The sequence below is a fragment of the Calypte anna genome, chromosome 1 (genome assembly GCF_003957555.1).
Source record: "Calypte anna isolate BGI_N300 chromosome 1, bCalAnn1_v1.p, whole genome shotgun sequence".
Lineage (NCBI taxonomy): Eukaryota > Metazoa > Chordata > Aves > Apodiformes > Trochilidae > Calypte > Calypte anna.
This window is the reverse complement of record NC_044244.1, coordinates 1,983,860-2,002,912: the sequence shown is the minus strand read 5'-3', so window position 1 is coordinate 2,002,912 and position 19,053 is coordinate 1,983,860. Positions and strand designations below refer to the sequence as shown.

The 19,053-nt window shown below is 41.3% G+C and overlaps 1 protein-coding gene across 2 annotated transcripts in view; it reads right to left on the bottom strand.

Moving 5' to 3' along the window:
* The window catches only part of CHCHD3 (coiled-coil-helix-coiled-coil-helix domain containing 3), a 194,554-nt gene that overhangs the window by 160,756 nt on the left and 14,745 nt on the right, over positions 1-19,053 (bottom strand). The gene's annotated exons all lie outside the window — the stretch shown is intronic.

Genomic DNA, 19,053 nt, shown 5'->3' with positions numbered 1-19,053 from the left:
AAAGCTCATCCAGTTCCAACCCCCTGCATGGGCAGGGACACCTCCCACCAGCCCAGGGTGCTCCAAGCCCCATCCAACCTGGAATTCAACACTGCCAGGGATGGGGCAGCCACAAATTCCTTGGACAACTTGGGTGAGCGTTGTCCAGGCTGCACCAGCCTCTAAGAATCTCTATTAAAAAGCCTAAATCTCCCTTCTTTTGGTTTAGAACCATTGCCCCTTGTCCCATCACTCCAGACCCTTGTCCAAAGTTCCTCCCCAGCTTTCCTGGAGCCCCTTCAGGCACTGGAAGGTATTGCAAGGTCTTCTTAGAGCCTTCTCCATCCTGAAGAACCTCAACTCTCTCTACCTAACTCCAGAGCAAAGCTGCTCCAGCCTTCAGATCATCTTCATGGCAGCTCTGGATTCACACCAAGAGCTTTGTGTCCTTCTTGGATTGGGGACCCCAGAGCTGGACCCAGCATCTCACAAGAGTGGAGTAGAAGGGAAGAATCACCTCCCTTGTACAAAGCATGCGGCTCAAAAACCACAGAGCTAGAAGACATCTGTGGTCTTACTTGAGATGCTTCTCACTTGAGCATAATACAGGTGCTAAATTTATAAGGCCCCTGTGAGGCCACAGCTTGAGTCCTGTGTCCAGTTCTGGGCCCCTCAGCCCCTCAGGAAGGAGATTGAGGTGCTGGAGCAGGTCCAAAGGAGGCAACTGGGCTGGTGAAGGGACTGGAGCACAGATCCTCTAAAGAGAGGCTGAGGGAGCTGGGGGTGTTGAGGCTGGAGAAGAGGAGGCTCAGGGGAGACCTCATCACTCTCTCCAACTCCCTGAAAGGAGGTTGGAGCCAGGGGGGGGTTGGGCTCTTTTCCCAGGCAACTCTCAGCAAGACAAGAGGGCAGGGTCTCAAGTTGTGCCAGGGGAGGTTTAGGTTGGATAGTAGAAAGAATTTCTTTCTGGAGAGGGTGATCAGGCATTGGAATGGGCTGCCCAGGGAAGTAGTGGATTCTCCGTGTCTGGAGATATTTCCAAAGAGCCTGGATGTGGCACTGAGTGCCATGGGCTGGGAACTGCAGTGGGAGTGGATCAAGGGTTGGACTTGATGATCTCTGAGGTCCCTTCCAACCCAGCCAATTCTATGATTTGAAGGTAATACAGCCCTTCATCTGCCCTCAAAAGCAGTAAGAAGAACACTTGCTTGTGTAGCTAAAAAGCAGAGAACTTCATTTTCAGGCAATGTAAGACATGAAGCAACTGCAAGACAACAAGTAGTGTCCTTGAAGGTTTCATTTCTATTAAGCATTTATTCATAGAGACAGCATCCAACCAGTGCTGGCAGTCAGGAACATGAAGAGACTGAGCAGAGAGGGGAAATTTCTGCTCCCTTTTTCACAGCAAGCTATTAATGACAGCATCTGCCCAGAAAATGAAACATCTGGACTTCAGACCCTCCTAAGATGGACAGCTAGGAGGACACATATCAGCAAAGTGCTCTAATCACCCTCATTTTACTTGGTTGTGGGGTTTTTAGGATGTTTTTTTGACAAACTAAATTGAAGTACCCTAGAGGGTGACCAGTGATTAGAAAACTGAGACAGCCTCCAACCCAGAGGAACCAGTTACTTCTTTTCCATCAAGCAGGAGAGTCCAAAAAAAGAAAGAGAGACACAAAAAAGCCATCAACAAACAGCCCTGCATCTCAGTGACCTCATCTCCAGGAATTGGTTTTATCTCCAAATATCATCCAACATCACCAGCAGAAAAAAAAAAAAATTAGACTTTTAAAATAGTTTTATGAATGAATGAAGCAGCTTCATTGACTACCTGGGAGTCTTGGCCAACTAATTCAGTTATAAACACCTTAAGTAAAGCTGAATGGATCAATATCCATCCTGCCAGATGCTGCCAATGACAAAATCCTGTTGGGAAGAAGTGGAAGGGACACTTGCAAATAGCAAGTGAGACCTCAGTCTAGAAATATCTTAATATACATGAAAACCAAGCAGTAAAAAAAGAAAATCTTTCAACAAATGACTGTTACAAACCTCAAATGAAAAAGAAAAAAATCATTTTATTGAGATCATTCCAACTGACCATGGACACAGCACCACTGTTTCCTCCTCTGAGGCCAAGTGAGGACACAGGGAGTTGTAACACACCTGTACATTTCCAAACAAGTAAATCAATTTAAAACAAATTAAAACAAAAATCAGGGAGGCACAGTGAACTAATATTGCCAGAAGAGGAGAAAACTTCAGTGAAACACCAAGCAATCACAAGGTTCTTGTTTCTGTAGTGCAGCCACACATCCATCTCCCCCAAGCCTCAGGAAGCATCACAAACCACAGTGAGAGAAGTTCTTCATTTGTAGACTTAGAAATTATGAAGCTGTCATAAAAGCAAAGAATTTCTTTCACATCACAGTGACTTTATTCACAGAACAACCTGGGAACCCAGGATCAAGTGTTTTTTACTGCAATTCTGCTCAACCCAGATCCCTCAGTATTTCACAGCCTTTTTTACCACTGCACCCAAAGACACACAAAATGCTTCATAAATATCTTGTTCACCAACATCTGCATCACTGATGCATTCTGGTGTGCAAATATGGGGACAAGAACACTAACAGAGCATGGAAGAGTCTGCAGAGTTGTAATGAAAAAAGACAAAGACTCAGGTATCAGCCAATAAAGATATTTGACCTTAAGAAGCCATTGATCAGCCAAGTACTAATAGGGAATAAAAGTGGAGCTATAGATCATTCAATAGAATTATTGTAAGATGTAACTGGGTAGCTCCCAGATGGGAGCCTGATGATGTTTCAGTAAAAAAAATTGGAGTTCTATACGTAAAAGGGATTAGTTGTAGGGGAAGAAGCTGTTAAAAACAGGATAAAAGTTTATTTGTTAGAAAAAGGATCAGAAAAAAGTGGAACTGTTTCTAGAAAAAAAGTAACATTTTTCTCTGGTGATAATCTCTGCTACAGGGCATGAAAACCACACAGCTAATCATTGGAGAATATTAGAACACAGTGGGCACAAGGCTGCTAAAATAAACATGATCCAGAGATAATAAATACACAGCAGTTGCCAAAAATTACGTAGCCACTCCCACCACCCCCCTCCTGAAGGTTTTAAGTTCTTCAGGAGACTGAAATCATTGTTAACTTTCTCATCAGTGCATCCCAGAGCAGATAAACTTGGGAGATTTTTCAGGCAGGGAGATTTAGGAAGGTCACACTTGCATCCTAATGCTTTCTGTGCTGCTGCAAGAGGAGGAAATGAATGCAGTGAGTGTGCTAATACCCAGCTCACATCACAAGCCAATTTAGAGAGATGGTCAGTAATGGGAACAATGCTCAAAAAGCCATCTTGCCATAGCCAGAAATAACTCTTCTGTCCTCTTAGGGTGTGAGGGGTGGATGCTGATAGGTGTCTGATAAGCAGTATTCTCTTCAGGATAATGGGAATGGAGTGCCAGCAGCTGCAGTGCCAATGGCCTCATTATCATGCTCCCATCTAACAGCAGGTTGTAAAATGCTTCAGAGGGTGCCCAGGCTGCTCCACCTAACACCATCACAGACACAAAATAGCACTGAATGCTAAAATCCACAAAGCTCTGGTCTGGACCTCAGCAGACCAAGGAGTGACCCTTGAAGAAAAGGACATTTTGCCATTTCCATGGCCTCTGGGATGCAGTAACCTGGTGTCAGTTTTCTGTCCACCTCCTCTTTCCAAACTCTTGCCAAACTTTTAGAAGAGTTTGAAAGACTTGGAGATTTATACCTAATATTACAGTGCAAGTTGTCCTGGTTTGGGCCAGGATAAAGGGGATTTTCTGTCTTGTACTTTGGCTTTCAGCTCAGACTCTTGTCAGGAGCTGCACTTGCTGAAATTCACAGCAAGTTTCTCAGGCAGTGTCTGCTGCTGGGACTGATCCCACTCCATGGTTAGAGTTACTGCTGGAGAATGGGCTGCAGAGCCAAGGACACTGCTCAGCTCTGAGGAGCATTTTGCCCCGCAGAAGCAGAAAAGGAGTCAAGAGGTCCCACCTGCAGCCCTGCTTTGGGGAGGAACAGACAAGAGAAATGACCAGAATTGACCAAGCAGAGGATTCCATCCCATATACGTCACACTCAGTATAAATTTGAGGGATCACAAGGGTCAAGCCGGATTTCTGGATTTCCTGATTTTCCTGCTTCCCTTCCTTCACCCGGCATCCTGGGAGGATTCCATCCCTTCCTCTGCCTCTGCTCCTGATCCATCCCAGCCTGAATCTGTGTGTTCCTGCCTCCAGTTCCCGACTGCTGCCGACTCCAGGAGTCCAGCCTGGACTTTCCCAGGGCTGCCCTGCAGCCTCAGTGGTGACGTGAGAGTTACTGGGGGAGAGGGGGGACGAATGTGGTATCCATTTTTCTGTATATTTGTATAGATTTAGTAATTTTTCCTATTTATCATTACTGTTTCATTAAAGTTGTGTAGTTTAGTTTCCAACCCATCAGTCTCTCTCCCTTATTCTCTCTCCTTTCTTTATCAAGGAGGAGAGATTAATAGAGAGCTTCTGTTATTTGGTTTAATTGCCGGGCCAGTGTTAAACCCTGACACCTGATAACTATTAAAAAAACAAAACAAAACTCCAAAAAAAAGAGTGTGCAAAGCCATTCGCTTAATTAACCCTTAGCATTTATTCTCCACTTGTGCTTCAAAAGTCAGATGAAAAAGAAAACATCCACCTGATATGCTTTCCAAGATCCAAAAGGCTTTGAATAAAAGCAGGGACAGTTTGACAACAGGAGCTAAGGGTACTGAAGAACTTCTGCACTTAACAATAGTTCCAGAGATTTCAGATCCATACTACAAGTTTAGCATCTCAAAGGCCATCCAGTATCAGAGCAAAGGCAAGAGCTTCACATGGTGACAATTCTTGAAAAGCACTCAGCAATTTTATCACTTATGTTTACTACAGGTTTTACAGGTTGGTGTGTAAGGATATGTGCAGCTCAGCTACTATCAATGTTTTTCTCTAACTCTTCTGTCCTTGCTGGTCAAAAGATCAAAATCCAGACCCTTTTTCCTCTCTCTAATGCAGCTGTTTCATAGGAACAAAAAAAAAAAAAAGAAAAACCAACATTGAGTGATACTAAGATTACAGCAAGGAGGCAGCACCCGAAGCTGTAAACAACACGTATTAGGTAAAGCAGACACCTGCAGCATCAACAAGATTAGCCTGAGAAATTAGAAATACAATATGGACAAATTAATCAGACAGCCTCCAGCCTGCAGAGCTGGCAATCTGCCCATTAGCTTTGCATTTTGAAAGAAAAAAAAAAAATCATTACTGGAAGGAGCATTTATTACCAAGCCACCTTAACTAAGCCCTCTTGAGAGGGCAGGTGCATTAAGTTTGTAATGAAAAGATACTTAGGTTTGATACAACCAAATGTCTTTCAGAAAAGATTTAGCAACATATTATTCAGAAAATGAATTTAAAAAAAAAAAAAAAAGTTCTACTTTTCCTTTTCATTCAACTTTGCTATTAGAAAAAAAGAAAAAAATTAAAGCAATATGTCCACTGAGCAGGACATCCTTCAGAGAGCAGCTTCTCAAAGGCCAAAAGAGAATCATGCACAAGTCCTCCAGGCTATTTGACCCCCTTCCTTCAAGAGATAAAAATTTGCTTTTACAAACACCACTTCCAAGGATGGAAAGAGCAGAACCCCTCTGAGCAACACATTTGTTTCAATGCCTGACAGACCTGATGGCAAAACAGCTTTAGAGGTGAAAAGAGGCCACAACTTGAGTCCTGTGTCCAGTTCTGGGCCCCTCAGCCCCTCAGGAAGGAGATTGAGGTGCTGGAGCAGGTCCAAAGGAGGCAACTAGGCTGGGGAAGGGACTGGAGCACAGATCCTCTGAGGAGAGGCTGAGGGAGCTGGGGGTGTTGAGGCTGGAGAAGAGGAGGCTCAGGGGAGACCTCATCACTCTCTCCAACTCCCTGAAAGGAGGTTGGAGCCAGGGGGGGGTTGGGCTCTTTTCCCAGGCAACTCTCAGCAAGACAAGAGGGCAGGGTCTCAAGTTGTGCCAGGGGAGGTTTAGGTTGGAGATTAGAAAGAATTTCTTTCTGGAGAGGGTGATCAGGCATTGGAATGGGCTGCCCAGGGAAGTAGTGGATTCTCCGTGTCTGGAGATATTTCAAAAGAGCCTGGATGTGGCACTGAGTGCCATGGGCTGGGAACTGCAGTGGGAGTAGATCAAGTGGTTGGACTTGATCTCTGAGGTCCCTTCCAACCCAGCCGATTCTATGATTCTATGACTCTTGTTTCCATGTATACATCTTGTTTAATCTCCTCCCACCATGAAGAGATGGGTTCTGTCTTCTCATTAACTCTTTTGGTAGCAGGGTACTCCAAGCCTAACAATTCCAGGACTATCACAAGGGCAGGATACAAAAAATCAGAATGCAATCTTCAAATAAGTTTCTAAATTCATCAAGATAGCAAAAAAGAAGCTACAAATGCAGTTTGGTTCATCTTCTGTTAAGAGAGGACAGTAAGAAAATTACTGACATGGATTAGAAACAGGTTACAAAAGGTTCTAGCAATAGGAAAGCTGAAGAGAGGCTTGAAACTCTGCACATGCCCAATCTAAATCATCTTAAGATAGGGTAAGACTGGAAAACTCTAAAAAGGAGAAAATGAGACCAAAGCAAGCACCTTAGTACACAAATCCAGTTTTGATAAATGAACAGTCACACACACTGGAAAGCATAAGTGGGATTTTTATCTTACATTTTCTTTGATTTTTAAATTAACCATTTCTGGTTGTCCTGAGCAATACATAAAGAATATTCATTTAATGGCCAACTGGACAGGAGAGGAAAGAAGGCTGAAGGAGAACAAGTCTGACATAACTATAGAATATAGAAAGACTTAGAAAGGAAGAATATGAAAACCAGATATAAGTTGATGCATCTCCACACTTGCTCAGTGTTTTATCAGTCTTCCCACACAACAGTTAACACCAAGCATATTGCCAAGATCCATTCCAGTTCCTCAGAAATTCATGGTCTTAAAACAACAAAAACTTGGAAGAACCCTCCCCACCTCTTCAGTTCAGTAGCTTCTGTGAACATTTTCTACCTTTTAAGGCAAAGAGGAAACATCAGAAAATGTCTTTGAAACAAAGCACAGAGGAAGTGAGAAGGGGTTTGGGGTTTTGGGGTTTTTTTTTTTAATCAGCAGCACTGCCATGGACTGGTTTCTCACTGATCTCCATTCCATGTTTCTCTGCCCCTTCACATGAAGTCAATCTGAACTCTCATCACTTACAACCTTGTCTTCCTTGTGCACTTCTCCAGCCTCCAAAATTCAGCTCATTCTTTTGTCTCCTAGCTTGGCAACACACAGCAGAGGCTGCAACTGCTTTTGCAGACAGAACATGTCCCATTCTGTGAACTGGAGCATATATGGTAAAATCTGAGCAACACAGAGCAGGCATCTGTAGACCTCCCTAAAGGCATTTGTTTTATTGTCTCTTTCTACCTAGTAATTGATTTATCAAAAGCTATGGAAGTCTCAGGGTACCAAGTCTTTAAGCTACCCTTAGTTAGATTTGGCTGAAAGAGATGAATAAATTCAGAAGTTATAAGAAGGCTGCTGGTGAATGGATGGCAGTACCACACAACAATTTTCCTTAGAGAAAGCAATGTAGAAATGATGGGAAGAAAACCTGAAATGGCTCAACACAAAAAAAAAAAAAAGACACAGTATAGAATACAGTAGCAGAAAATTAACAGCTCTGGGCTGTTCATTCTTCCACAACACACTGTTATAAGGGCTTGAAACAAAGCTGACAGCACAGCATTAAAAAGAGTTTTATTTTTGTTGGTTTTGTAATATTTGAAATGCACAGGGTAAAATACAACACTTTTTGCTGAAGCCAGAAGTAAAATCAAGGGGAAAGGAGGGGGAAGACTAGACAACTCCAACAGGATAAATAATATTTACAGCTGAGTTGGAGAATACTGATTCGAGGTTTGTACCAACCACTGCTAGAAAGATGGTTTTTATTATTTCTTTTTTTTTTTTTTTCTGGGAAACCTGTTTCCCAATTACAGCAGAATTTCTTGCATTCACCTCTGCAGCATCTGGTATTGACAAGAGAGCATCAGGGCATTCAGCCCATCGATCTGATCCAACAAGGCAGCTCTCATGTCCCTGTGCACGTTAAGTAGGAGCATTAAACCAGCTCCCTTGGGACAACGTTACCTTAGGGCTGTCTTCAAAACCCATCATCTGTCTCAGGAGCTGGCAGGGCAAACTGCAGCTTTGTAGACATTCAAGTTAATGAAGATGTCACAAGGAAAAATTCCTAACTGCACACTAACAACCATAAATATTGGCTGGGAAAGCAGACCACGGCAAGCTGGTACCTTCCCAGCATCCAGTTATGGATTTATAAACACATTAAAAGGCTGCCACAATTAAAACATTTCACCCACCCACGTGCCAATTTAAGATGCATAATGTTAGCAAATGTTATGATATGCAAATACCCTTCTTTCTAATGAACACTCCAGTTTGGTCTACAGCTAAATCCCATGCATCACACAGAACCCCCAGTATTGACAGCAGCCCTTTAGGTTGAACAGCAAAAAAAAAAAAAAAGGCAAAATATCAAGTGCATTATTCTTAATTTAGAAAGAGTAGCCAACTAGAGAAATGACAGGCACTCAAATATCATGTAAGAATTGCCATGAGACCAGGGGGAAAAAAAAAAAAAAGGTATATACTTGATTTCTTATTCAATTAACCAAGAAGAAAACATTGTTACCTCTCCTGACATTCTCCAAGTCGTCTCAAGCCACTGCCCATGGAAACAAAATTTGTCTCACCCCTGAATAAGGTTGCTGAAGGTCCAGGTTAAAGTGCACTGGTAAATCAATGTGAAACCCTCCATCTCTGCCTACCCAAGCTCATCAGAGCTGTCAATCAGCCAAGTCTTAGGAATCAAATTCAATGGTAGGATTGCAGACTTCAGTTTGCTTGGGAGATCAGTAACACAGCCACAGAACTCTTACCCTGGACTCCTAAAAAGATAAGTTTTTAAGAAATCTATATAAATATTCATTACACACTAAAGAAAACACTTGCCTGCTTTTGAAATCACACTCTGAATTCCATGTCCATTAAAACCAAAGCAAAAAGGTGCTTAAACAAGGTGGTAAATCAATGACACCATTAAATATCCTCTCCCTTCTTTAATTAAGATTTTTGAAAGAGCCTGGGCTTGCTGGAAACAGGATGCAAGAAGCAATGTGTGGAGCTGTACATCAGTATTCCCAGCAGACATGTTCAAAAAGATTTAATGGTTTGCAAGCAGAGTTGTGCTCAGTCTTTAACCCTGTAAACAGTCCCAATTAAAAAATAATAATGAACACTCATTCCACCAAAGAAAAAAACTCCATAAGTTCTTTGCTTTGAAGACCAAAGTATCTGGTTTTACCCCTCCCTCTACAACACAGGAATCTCTTGGACACCCTCAGGAAGTTTCTTGGTCCAAGTGAACTGTCAGAAAAAAGTGGCTATGTGTGCCAGAACACATGAGTGACTTTACTACATATTTCCCAATATTCTTTGGTATTTATTTCTTTGGTATTTCTTATGCCCTGGGTCAGGGCATGGTCAGCATTTAAACTGCTCATTTATTGTTTGTTTTTTTAATTATTATTTGTGAAGAACAGCATTCTTAAGAATAAATCCTATTTGCAGACTCACACAAATTTAACTACCAACATCTAAAGCAACTCTTATTTAAATTCAGAATTACAGGCACTTCCTACAACCATGGATTCAAACAAAGTGTTCCTCCAAGAATAGAAATTTTTATGAACTGTTAAATATGTGTAACGTGCAACAATACTTAAACACACTCATGAGGTAATTAAATACAAAAACAATGCAATTAAGTGTGCATAATTTAAAAATATTCAGTATTTTAGTTTCCAAAGGCACTTTTGCATATATTACATTACCTATTTTACAATGTAAATGCAGATATAAATCAATTTATACTAATATAAATTAAAAACAAGATGATGTAGAAATCTAGATTGACGTGATCTAGAAATAACAAAGCAAAGTCAGTTCCTATTACACTTGGAACATTTTCTTTTCATTATCACATTATTTTTGTAACTTAGTAGTAAATCCCAACAATGAATGTGTTTGAGGGGTGCTGGAAAAAAATAAACCAAAAAAAAAAAAAAAAAAAAAAAAAAAAAAGGGAAAGCAGCATTAAAAGGTTTTCCTCCTTCCCAAGATTCACATCTTGATGAGAAAAGCAAAGAATTTTCACTCCTCTCTACCATGTCCAAGGTTACATTCTAATAAGCTAAGAGGAAAGTCAAGTAAACAGCAATGGATTTATGCAATCCACAGAAAGACAGAGGATTAACTGGTGAAAATTCCTATGGCTGCCCCATCCCTAGAAGTGTTGGAAGGAACCTGGGATGGTGGGAGGTGTCCCTGCTCATGCAGGGGGGTTGGAACTGGATGAGCTTTGAGGTCCCAAACCAGACTGTGATTGTAAAGAATCCAAAATCTCCAGGTTAATCTTAAAATCAATTCTTTAAACCAATACACAAAGAATCATAGAATCATAGAATTGGCTGGGTTGGAAGGGACCTCAGAGATCATCAAGTCCAACCCTTGATCCACTCCTACTGTGGTTCCATGACCCATGGCACTGAGTGCCACATCCAGTCTCTTCTTGAAAAGCTCAAGGGATGGAGAATCCACCATCTCCCTGGGCAGCCCATTCCAATGCCTGATCACCGTCTCCAGAAAGAAATTCTTTCTAATCTCCAACCTAAACCTCCCCTGGCACAACTTGAGACCCTGCCCTCTTGTCTTGCTGAGAGTTGTCTGGCAAAAGAGCCCAACCCCCCCCTGGCTCCAACCTCCTTTCAGGGAGTTGCAGAGAGTGATGAGGTCTCCCCTGAGCCTCCTCTTCTCCAGCCTCAACACCCCCAGCTCCCTCAGCCTCTCCTCACAGGATCTGTGCTCCAGTCCCTTCCCCAGCCCAGTTGCCTCCTTGGGACCTGCTCCAGGACCTTGATCTCCTTCCTAAACTGAGGGGCCCAGAACTGGACACAGTACTTGAGGTACTGTATATGTACTCGAGGTATATATATATGAAATCACTTATTTCAGCAGCTCTTTAGCCATGTCATTTGCTCTCCTGCTAATTTGAAATATTTAATCATTAAATATTTTAAAAATACTAATAATAAAACCTTCCAACCCTACCATATGGTGATTCTGTGAAATACCAAATACTTTTACAAGACTATCACTGGCAGAGTACCTTTAGCTCAAAAACAAGAGTTGAGAGACTTGCTATTTCTTTCACCTGCCCCTGCCAGCAATTCTTCCTATGCTTGTAAAGCTGAATACAATGAATAAAAGCATCAGGATTCTGTAATTCAGCATTTAAAATGTAATCATATTGTAAGCAATGATGGGAAGGATTTCACATCTCTGCTTTCAAGAGGATTAGGCATGCAGTGTTCTTTCAGGACAATTTAAGTCATGCAGTTTCTGCTCTTTATGGTTCATAAGTTGACTTTAAAGCTCTTTTATCTAACAGGATAGGGAAATTTACTGCTATCCTTTTTATTTTCTTGGACTATTTCTAAATTCTTTTACCACGTGTATTTCAATGGCCACCTACAACTACAGAGGACACTGAAACCATCATGTATTTCTACACATAACAGCCAGGCAAGAGGGTTTATAAACTAAAACATCTCCAATTGTACATTTAGAAGTCATTTAATTGCCAATAATTACTAAGTGCCATTGGACAGGCCAGCACTGCAAACTAAGACTCTGTACTACATCAATAGCAAATTCTGATGTTCAGCTCATCTCCTACCATCACCTTTAAAGAGAACTCTCCAGCTCTGATTGCACACTATCAGAGGCACCAAAAAAGTCAATTTTACCCAATTCCAGCTCCAGATTGCACCCATCTTGGGCAGGAGGAAGAAAATTCACACATCTGCTCATCACTGAATCAGAAAGCCCTCTGTGCCTTATTTATCACACACCTTTCCATTGGTGGGAATCCAAGCTCAGAGGAGCTTTAAGCATGGAATTTTCTTGTCAAATACCAACCTGACAAGTGTTTGTGGGGCAGAGCACCCTGGTTTTACTTAAGTGCAGTTTGAAGCATAGGGAATGGTCCTCAGTACCCAAAGAAGTGAAGACTTCCAAGGAGAGGCTGAATGAGATGAGTTAATATGAGTATTTATTGGGGCAAAGAAAAATGTTATTTTCTGATAACCTGCAGTCCATACACACAGTGAAAATGACTGCACACTCTTACAAGGAAGAAACTCCTCTTCCTTTTTTTTTCCCCCCTTGGCTTTTGACAAGTAATTTTTTGGAAACCATCAATTTCTGTTCACCTAACTTTTCAACCTGAACAGATATTGTGTTCCATTCGCCCTCATACCTTGCTAACTTCAAATTATTTTATCATGCCCTACACAACAGAGTCTCTTGGTCTTGTCAGAGCAAACCAACCTGAACAATCAATCAGGAGAAGGGAGGCAAGGCAAATAAATATAAAGACTACCAAAGAATGGTATTTGCTGGAGGATAGAGCTTCATGAGGATGCTGCTTCATCAGCCTTCTGACATTCAACCCCTTCCCTACTGCTTACACTATTTCCTAAGCCAGCTGCACGCTCACAGATCCAAATGCCAAAGGAAATTCCCTCTCTGCTTTGTGAAATTAAAAACCAGCAGCATTTTCCTCCCCAGGAAGAAGTAGACTAATGATAACCTGCTTTCTCATGGATTAAGGTCCCATTGCTCTCATATATACAAGGTTACCTTCTCCCATGTCACTGTGTTATCTCAGCAGAGAAGGGGGAGGATTTCATGGCTGCCTCAGAGTTATGGAGTCACTGCCCACCATGCACTTCATGGAATCACAGAATGGTTTGGGTTCTAAAGGACATTAAAGCTCATCCAGTCCCAACCCCCTGCATGGGCAGGGACACCTCCCACCAGCCCAGGCTGCTTCAAGCCCCATCCAACCTCACCTGAGACACTGCCAGGGATGGGGCAGCCACAACTTCCTTGGACAACCTGGGCCAGGCTCTCACCACCCTCAAGTTCAAGAACTTCCTCCCCATCTCCAACCTCGATCTCCCCTTTCTCTCCAAGTTTTAACCCATTTCCCTTCTCCTCTCCCTACCCCCCCGTGTCCAAAGCCCTCCCCCAGCTTTCTTGGAGCCCCTTCAGATACTGGAAGGTTGCTCTAAGCTCACCTGGGAGCCTCCTCTTCTCCAGGCTCAACAACCCCAAGCCCTCAGCCTGGCTTCCCAGGGAGGTGCTCAGCCCTCTGAACATTTGAGTGGCTCTGCTCTGGACACCTTCCAGGAGCTCTGTGTCCTTCTGGTGTTGGGGACTCCACAACTGGACACAGAGCTCCAGGTGGGGTCTCAGCAGAGCAGAGGGGGAGAATCCCCTCCCTTGACTTTCTGTCTCTGCTGCTTTTGATGCAGCCCAGGACCTGCTTGGGAGTGCAACAAAATCCTTAATGTTGAAATAAATTAAGTTGCAACTTACTTAGACTTATTTGTGAGTTAAGCAGTTATTTTCACTTTGCAAATGAGTTCAACCCTATGATAATCCATGATACATATAGATGTAAATAATGCTGGTCAATAATGATACCAGAAAACATTGCAATAGCATCATTGCCACCAATCCATGTGCAAATTGTCAGAAAATATGTACATAAATTAATTAACTTTGTGTGGAATCCAACTCTGAACTGGCTTGGATAAGCTGGGATAACAATTTAGAAAGTTTGAAAGAGATAAGATAAAAACCAAATTAAGAGGTCATAATGATACTGTGAAAAATCAAGCAGTGAAATTGTCTTCACAGGTGAAGGCTAATGAAAGAAAAGCAAAGAAGTTTTTCACCCAAAGATAACACTCATCAATTTATCTGCTGATCCCATTAACCAAATTTCTCAGTGGCTGAAGTTGCATGGAAAGATAAATATACAAAATAAAATTGACATTTTGATTTAAAGCAATCTAACAACTTAAAGCAACATTTTAAAGGGAGGAAATATTTTCCAGTGGAAGCTGATTATTCAGGAAAAAAAAAAAGTGTAATCATCTCTGTATCAAGTCCTGATTTCATTTATCAATGACACGGGCACTGGAATTGTTCATGAAGTCTGAGAGCAATCACTTCACCTGAAATTAGGTACAAAGAAGCCTGCAGTGATAAATAAGTGGATCTTTACCAGCTGCTGTGGTATGCTCTAATCCAATCTCCTGTTTGTTCATTCTAATTATAACAACAGGCTTAGACACAGATGTTTTGCATCAGTGCAGAGAAAACAGTAGTTCCAGAATCTGTTTGTTCAGCTCGGATGCAAACTGTAACACATTTGTTCTCCCTGCTGCTGATATAAGAAGGATATAAGAATTTAAAATCAAGTCCAACTATAAGAGCCTTTAAATAGCATTTGGAACAAGGTCCTGTAAATGAGAATCACTGACTTAAAAAGGGAAATGCAGGAGAATCTGTAAACACTTCTGCCACAAAGGTAATACTCCCAGTTTCCTACATCCCATACAGCAGCATCCTTAATTTAAATAAATCTTAAAGTTTCAGTAACAAAGTGACAGAAGACTTTTCACATCATATGAATGGTTGGATACAAGAAGTCAGCTTAGAAATAGCCAATATACACATTTCAAATGCATTCACCACAATAAAAAAAGGTTTCTGTTGAGGGAAGGGGAGGTGACTTAAAGCATTGTAATGTCTTCCTTAAATTCCAGCAAAACCACCTTTAAATGTCATTTTCAGCAGACAGCTGCAGTATTGGCAACCTTTGAAACATAACTGAACTATTTTCAGCTCAATATTTAGCATTGAATTGCTGCTTGCAATAATAAGTGGCTGTAAGCAACATGAAGCTGGGACCTTCACAACTATTTTCATTACTCAGAAATTAAATAAAGGACAAATGATGACAAGCAATTTTTTAATAACAGGTAATGAGATGTGCTAACAAAACCTGATCTCTAAACTGATGTTATACCAACCAGCATTTTATTCTTCTAAGTTGTTAGCAGTCAGAAAAACAAATTTCTAAAGAAGGACCAAGTATTGTCATGTATATGGAATAAACTGCCCGGAATAACCAGCAAGTAGCATGAATGGAAGAGCTGGTAGCATCTCAAATACTAGCAAGAAATTCAGAAATTTCATAAAATGTACAGGGGAAAAAGAAAAAGGCTGTTATAGGGGGTAAGTGGTCACAAACACAAATCCTGAGGAGAAAAAGAGTAATCTGTCAATAAAAATGCTTCCAGTAAATTGGGAAATCTGAGGTTCACTTCCTCTCCTCCCCCCTGCAAATGGCAGAGGAAATTAAAACAAATCAAAGTTCAACAGACAAACTGGCACAGAATCAGTGAATTGGTCATCACTCAGAACTCAGCTGACAGAGTAATGTAATGTGACATTCAGTGCTTCTTCCAAAAACTACAGTTTCCTTAGGTTTCTGCATAGCATTGAAGTCACTCTGCTATCATAGAATCATAGAACTGGCTGGGTTGGAAGGGACCTCAGAGATCATCGAGTCCAACCCTTGATCCACTCCCACTGCAGTTCCCAGCCCATGGCACTCAGTGCCACATCCAGGCTCTTTGGAAAGATCTCCAGACACGGAGAATCCACTACTTCCCTGGGCAGCCCATTCCAATGCCTGATCACCCTCTCCACAAAGAAATTCTTTCTCATCTCCAACCTAAACCTCCCCTGGCACAACTTGAGACCCTGTCCTCTTGTCTTGCTGAGAGTTGCCTGGGAAAAGAGCCCAACCCCCCCCTGGCTCCAACCTCCTTTCAGGGAGTTGGAGAGAGTGATGAGGTCTCCCCTGAGCCTCCTCTTCTCCAGCCTCAACACCCCCAGCTCCCTCAGCCTCTCCTCATAGGATCTGTGCTCCAGTCCCTTCACCAGCCCAGTTGCCTCCTTTGGACCTGCTCCAGCACCTCAATCTCCTTCCTGAGCTGAGGGGCCCAGAACTGGACACAGGACTCAAGCTGTGGCCTCACCAGAGCTGAGCACAGGGGCAGAATCCCTTCCCTGGACCTGCTGGCCACGCTCTTCCTGAGCCAGCCCAGGATGCCATTGGCCTTCTTGGCCACCTGGGCACACTGCTGGCTCCTCTTCAGCTTCCTGTCAATCCAGACTCCCAGGTCCCTCTCTGTCTGGCTGCTCTCCAGCCACTCTGTCCCCAACCTGTAGCGCTGCATGGGGTTGCTGTGGCCAAGCTATATAATCACTGCCTTTCTTAATTCTTTCTACCAATTTCTGCTGAATTACTTTTTCTAGTAAATTTCAGAATGCTCATACATCTCCTCCTGTCACTCAGCAACAGGGTAAATGAGTCCTTACTCTTATGATAAACTAAAAATAAAAAAAATGATAAACATTATGATAAACAAAAAATAAAAAAAGGGGGGAAAAAAGTAAATCAAGCATCTTGGGTGAACTCAACTCATTCTGTATAAAGCTCCAGAGATGAAGGAGATGTAGAAACCTTTCACAAGATGAGATGAACAAGCACATCTCACCCTTAGCCTAATGACTGTCTTGGATTAGATGCTAATTTTTCAGATTATTAACATAAGTGAAATCAAACAGTTAATGGAGTTTAAAAACTACCATCAGGTAAACTGGCTTCATGAAGCATTGTCAGAAGTACACAACAAACTTTGCAAAGCAAAGGGGAGAAAAAAAAAAAAACTCCTCCTATTTTTTAAATTTAGATTTCAAAGAAAAGGAGCACTACCTGAAAACTTCAATTTTCAGTCTGGTGTTCTCCAAAACTGTAGAAATAGATCTCAGCATGAGATCATTAAAGAAAAAAAAAAACATTAAGGAGTTCAGTGTACATGCAAACCAGTCTGGGAAAAAAAAACAGGAGCAGTAGCTGAAACTGCACATTGTTCCCCTGAGGCAGAAGAGATGAAGTCTCTAAGTGGTTTCCTCCTGTTTAACTAAAAAAAAAACCTAAAAAAATCTAGTACAAAGCTTACAAAAAGTAGCACAATATACTTAACCTGCCTGATCTGACAAGTGATGAAGAGTTTTAGTAACACTTCACTGCAGCCTGAAGATGAAAGAAAAAAGCAAAGCTTTTCTTTCCATCTCAATGTGATAAATTGTACATTTCAAGTGTTCTTTTATATCCCATTGGAGATTCTCCAGCAGGTAAATAAATTGTAATGGGAAGAAAAGCAGCATTTGCTATTAAAACCACAAGGTTTTATTACTTGGATGTCTCCTTGTCCTGCAAAACAATTCTTACCAGTTCACTGGAGCTTTGGTTGAGTCAGATTTTGATACATTCTCCCTTTCAGCAGACCCTCACTTCTTTTCATTTTATTGACAGCTGTAGCCAGTGGGGAGATAATTTGGCTAAGAATATATTTTACTGTAAAGCAGAGAGGATGCTACATAGCAGAACAAAAGTTTCCTTGCAGGCTGCTATCAAAATGAGTATTAGTGAAAGCAAACTGTTCTAACCTGGTTTATTTCATTTAAGTTATCCATATTTTCCTTTTATTCTTTAAGAGAGCACAATTATTCAGACTGCTCCAAATGACTTCTGTTCCAACAATCCTTTAAATGACAGATCCTTTTATCTTAACCTGCTATCTGGTCGTTTTCACCTATGATCCCAAATCTCTGAAGGACAAAGGAGAAATAGATGGTGTTAATTCTGGTGCCCAGACACAGCATGGACTAAAGAAGTCAAAGGTTGACATTTCAGAGGAAATATTAAATACTTTAATGCCTACTGCTAGTGATGTTTGGCACATTTACCTCTGAATATGAACCAAGAATCTGAGAATGTGCGAGCTCTGATTTCTGCAAGAACATACATAGATTTCTAACAAGGAACTCATCAAAACATGTCCCAAACAGGCATCATCCTCTGTCAAATTCTGATTGCTAGAGGATAATGTAACAGATATTAGGAATAAAATAAATTAATAACACATACACCAAGAAAACATGTTGCCAGATATCTATTTAATTCTAAATCGGGGGTGGAAATTGGGGGGGGAAATTAAAATAATTTTAAAAGCCAACATCTTTCTGATTCTGCCTCATCAACTGTTGATAAATTCCTTTTTGCAAAAGCTTACCCTATGGATAAGTTCCAAGTGCCTATGCTCAAAGGTCCAAAACTTTGCCAGGATTTAACCAGAAAACAATTCAGAACTAGTAAAAGGCAGTGGCACCAATTCCATGCATAAATGCATAACCACTTAGTCTTTAAATCTCATTATTACATGCTGTTTTGAAAAGGGCTCCATGAACTGTGCCCAATCTCTTTATTCCCAGGTTAAATTTTTTTCTCCATGTTATAGTTTCCCTGGCTTTCTTAATTAAGCTCACTGCAGCTCTAGAAATTAATCCAGGAATCACATGCCAGCCACCAGCAGTTGTTTTTCAACATGATTTTCTGCTAACTAATCACACATTTTGTTCAAGCATGCAGGAATCTTGAGCCTCCACGTCAGAAACCAAGTGGTTCTAACTTTTAAGTCACAAGCAAATACTTTGGATATGCTTCTTATACTTGGCTACGACAAAAAAAAAAAAATAAAAATTGCTTTATATGTGTACTGCACAACTACTCCAAAAGCTTTTCAGAGCAAACGGCTGCACTCAGTAAACCCTAATAGGGCACAGGCAGCCTTAAGCAGAATAGCATGAAATTTAATTTTGACAAATCCACTTGAGACCAAAAAGCACACAGTATGTGGTACACAAGAATTACCTGTTTCTAAGAATACAGAGAACCAAAAATGACACTTCAAAATGAACGCCCACGGAAAGGAAAATTCTGCCTCGCTGCAAAAAGCCCCACACACAGAAAACCATTTGTTAAAGAACAAAAAAAAACCAAAAAAACATCTCTAAAAGAAGCTGACTATCATCACAA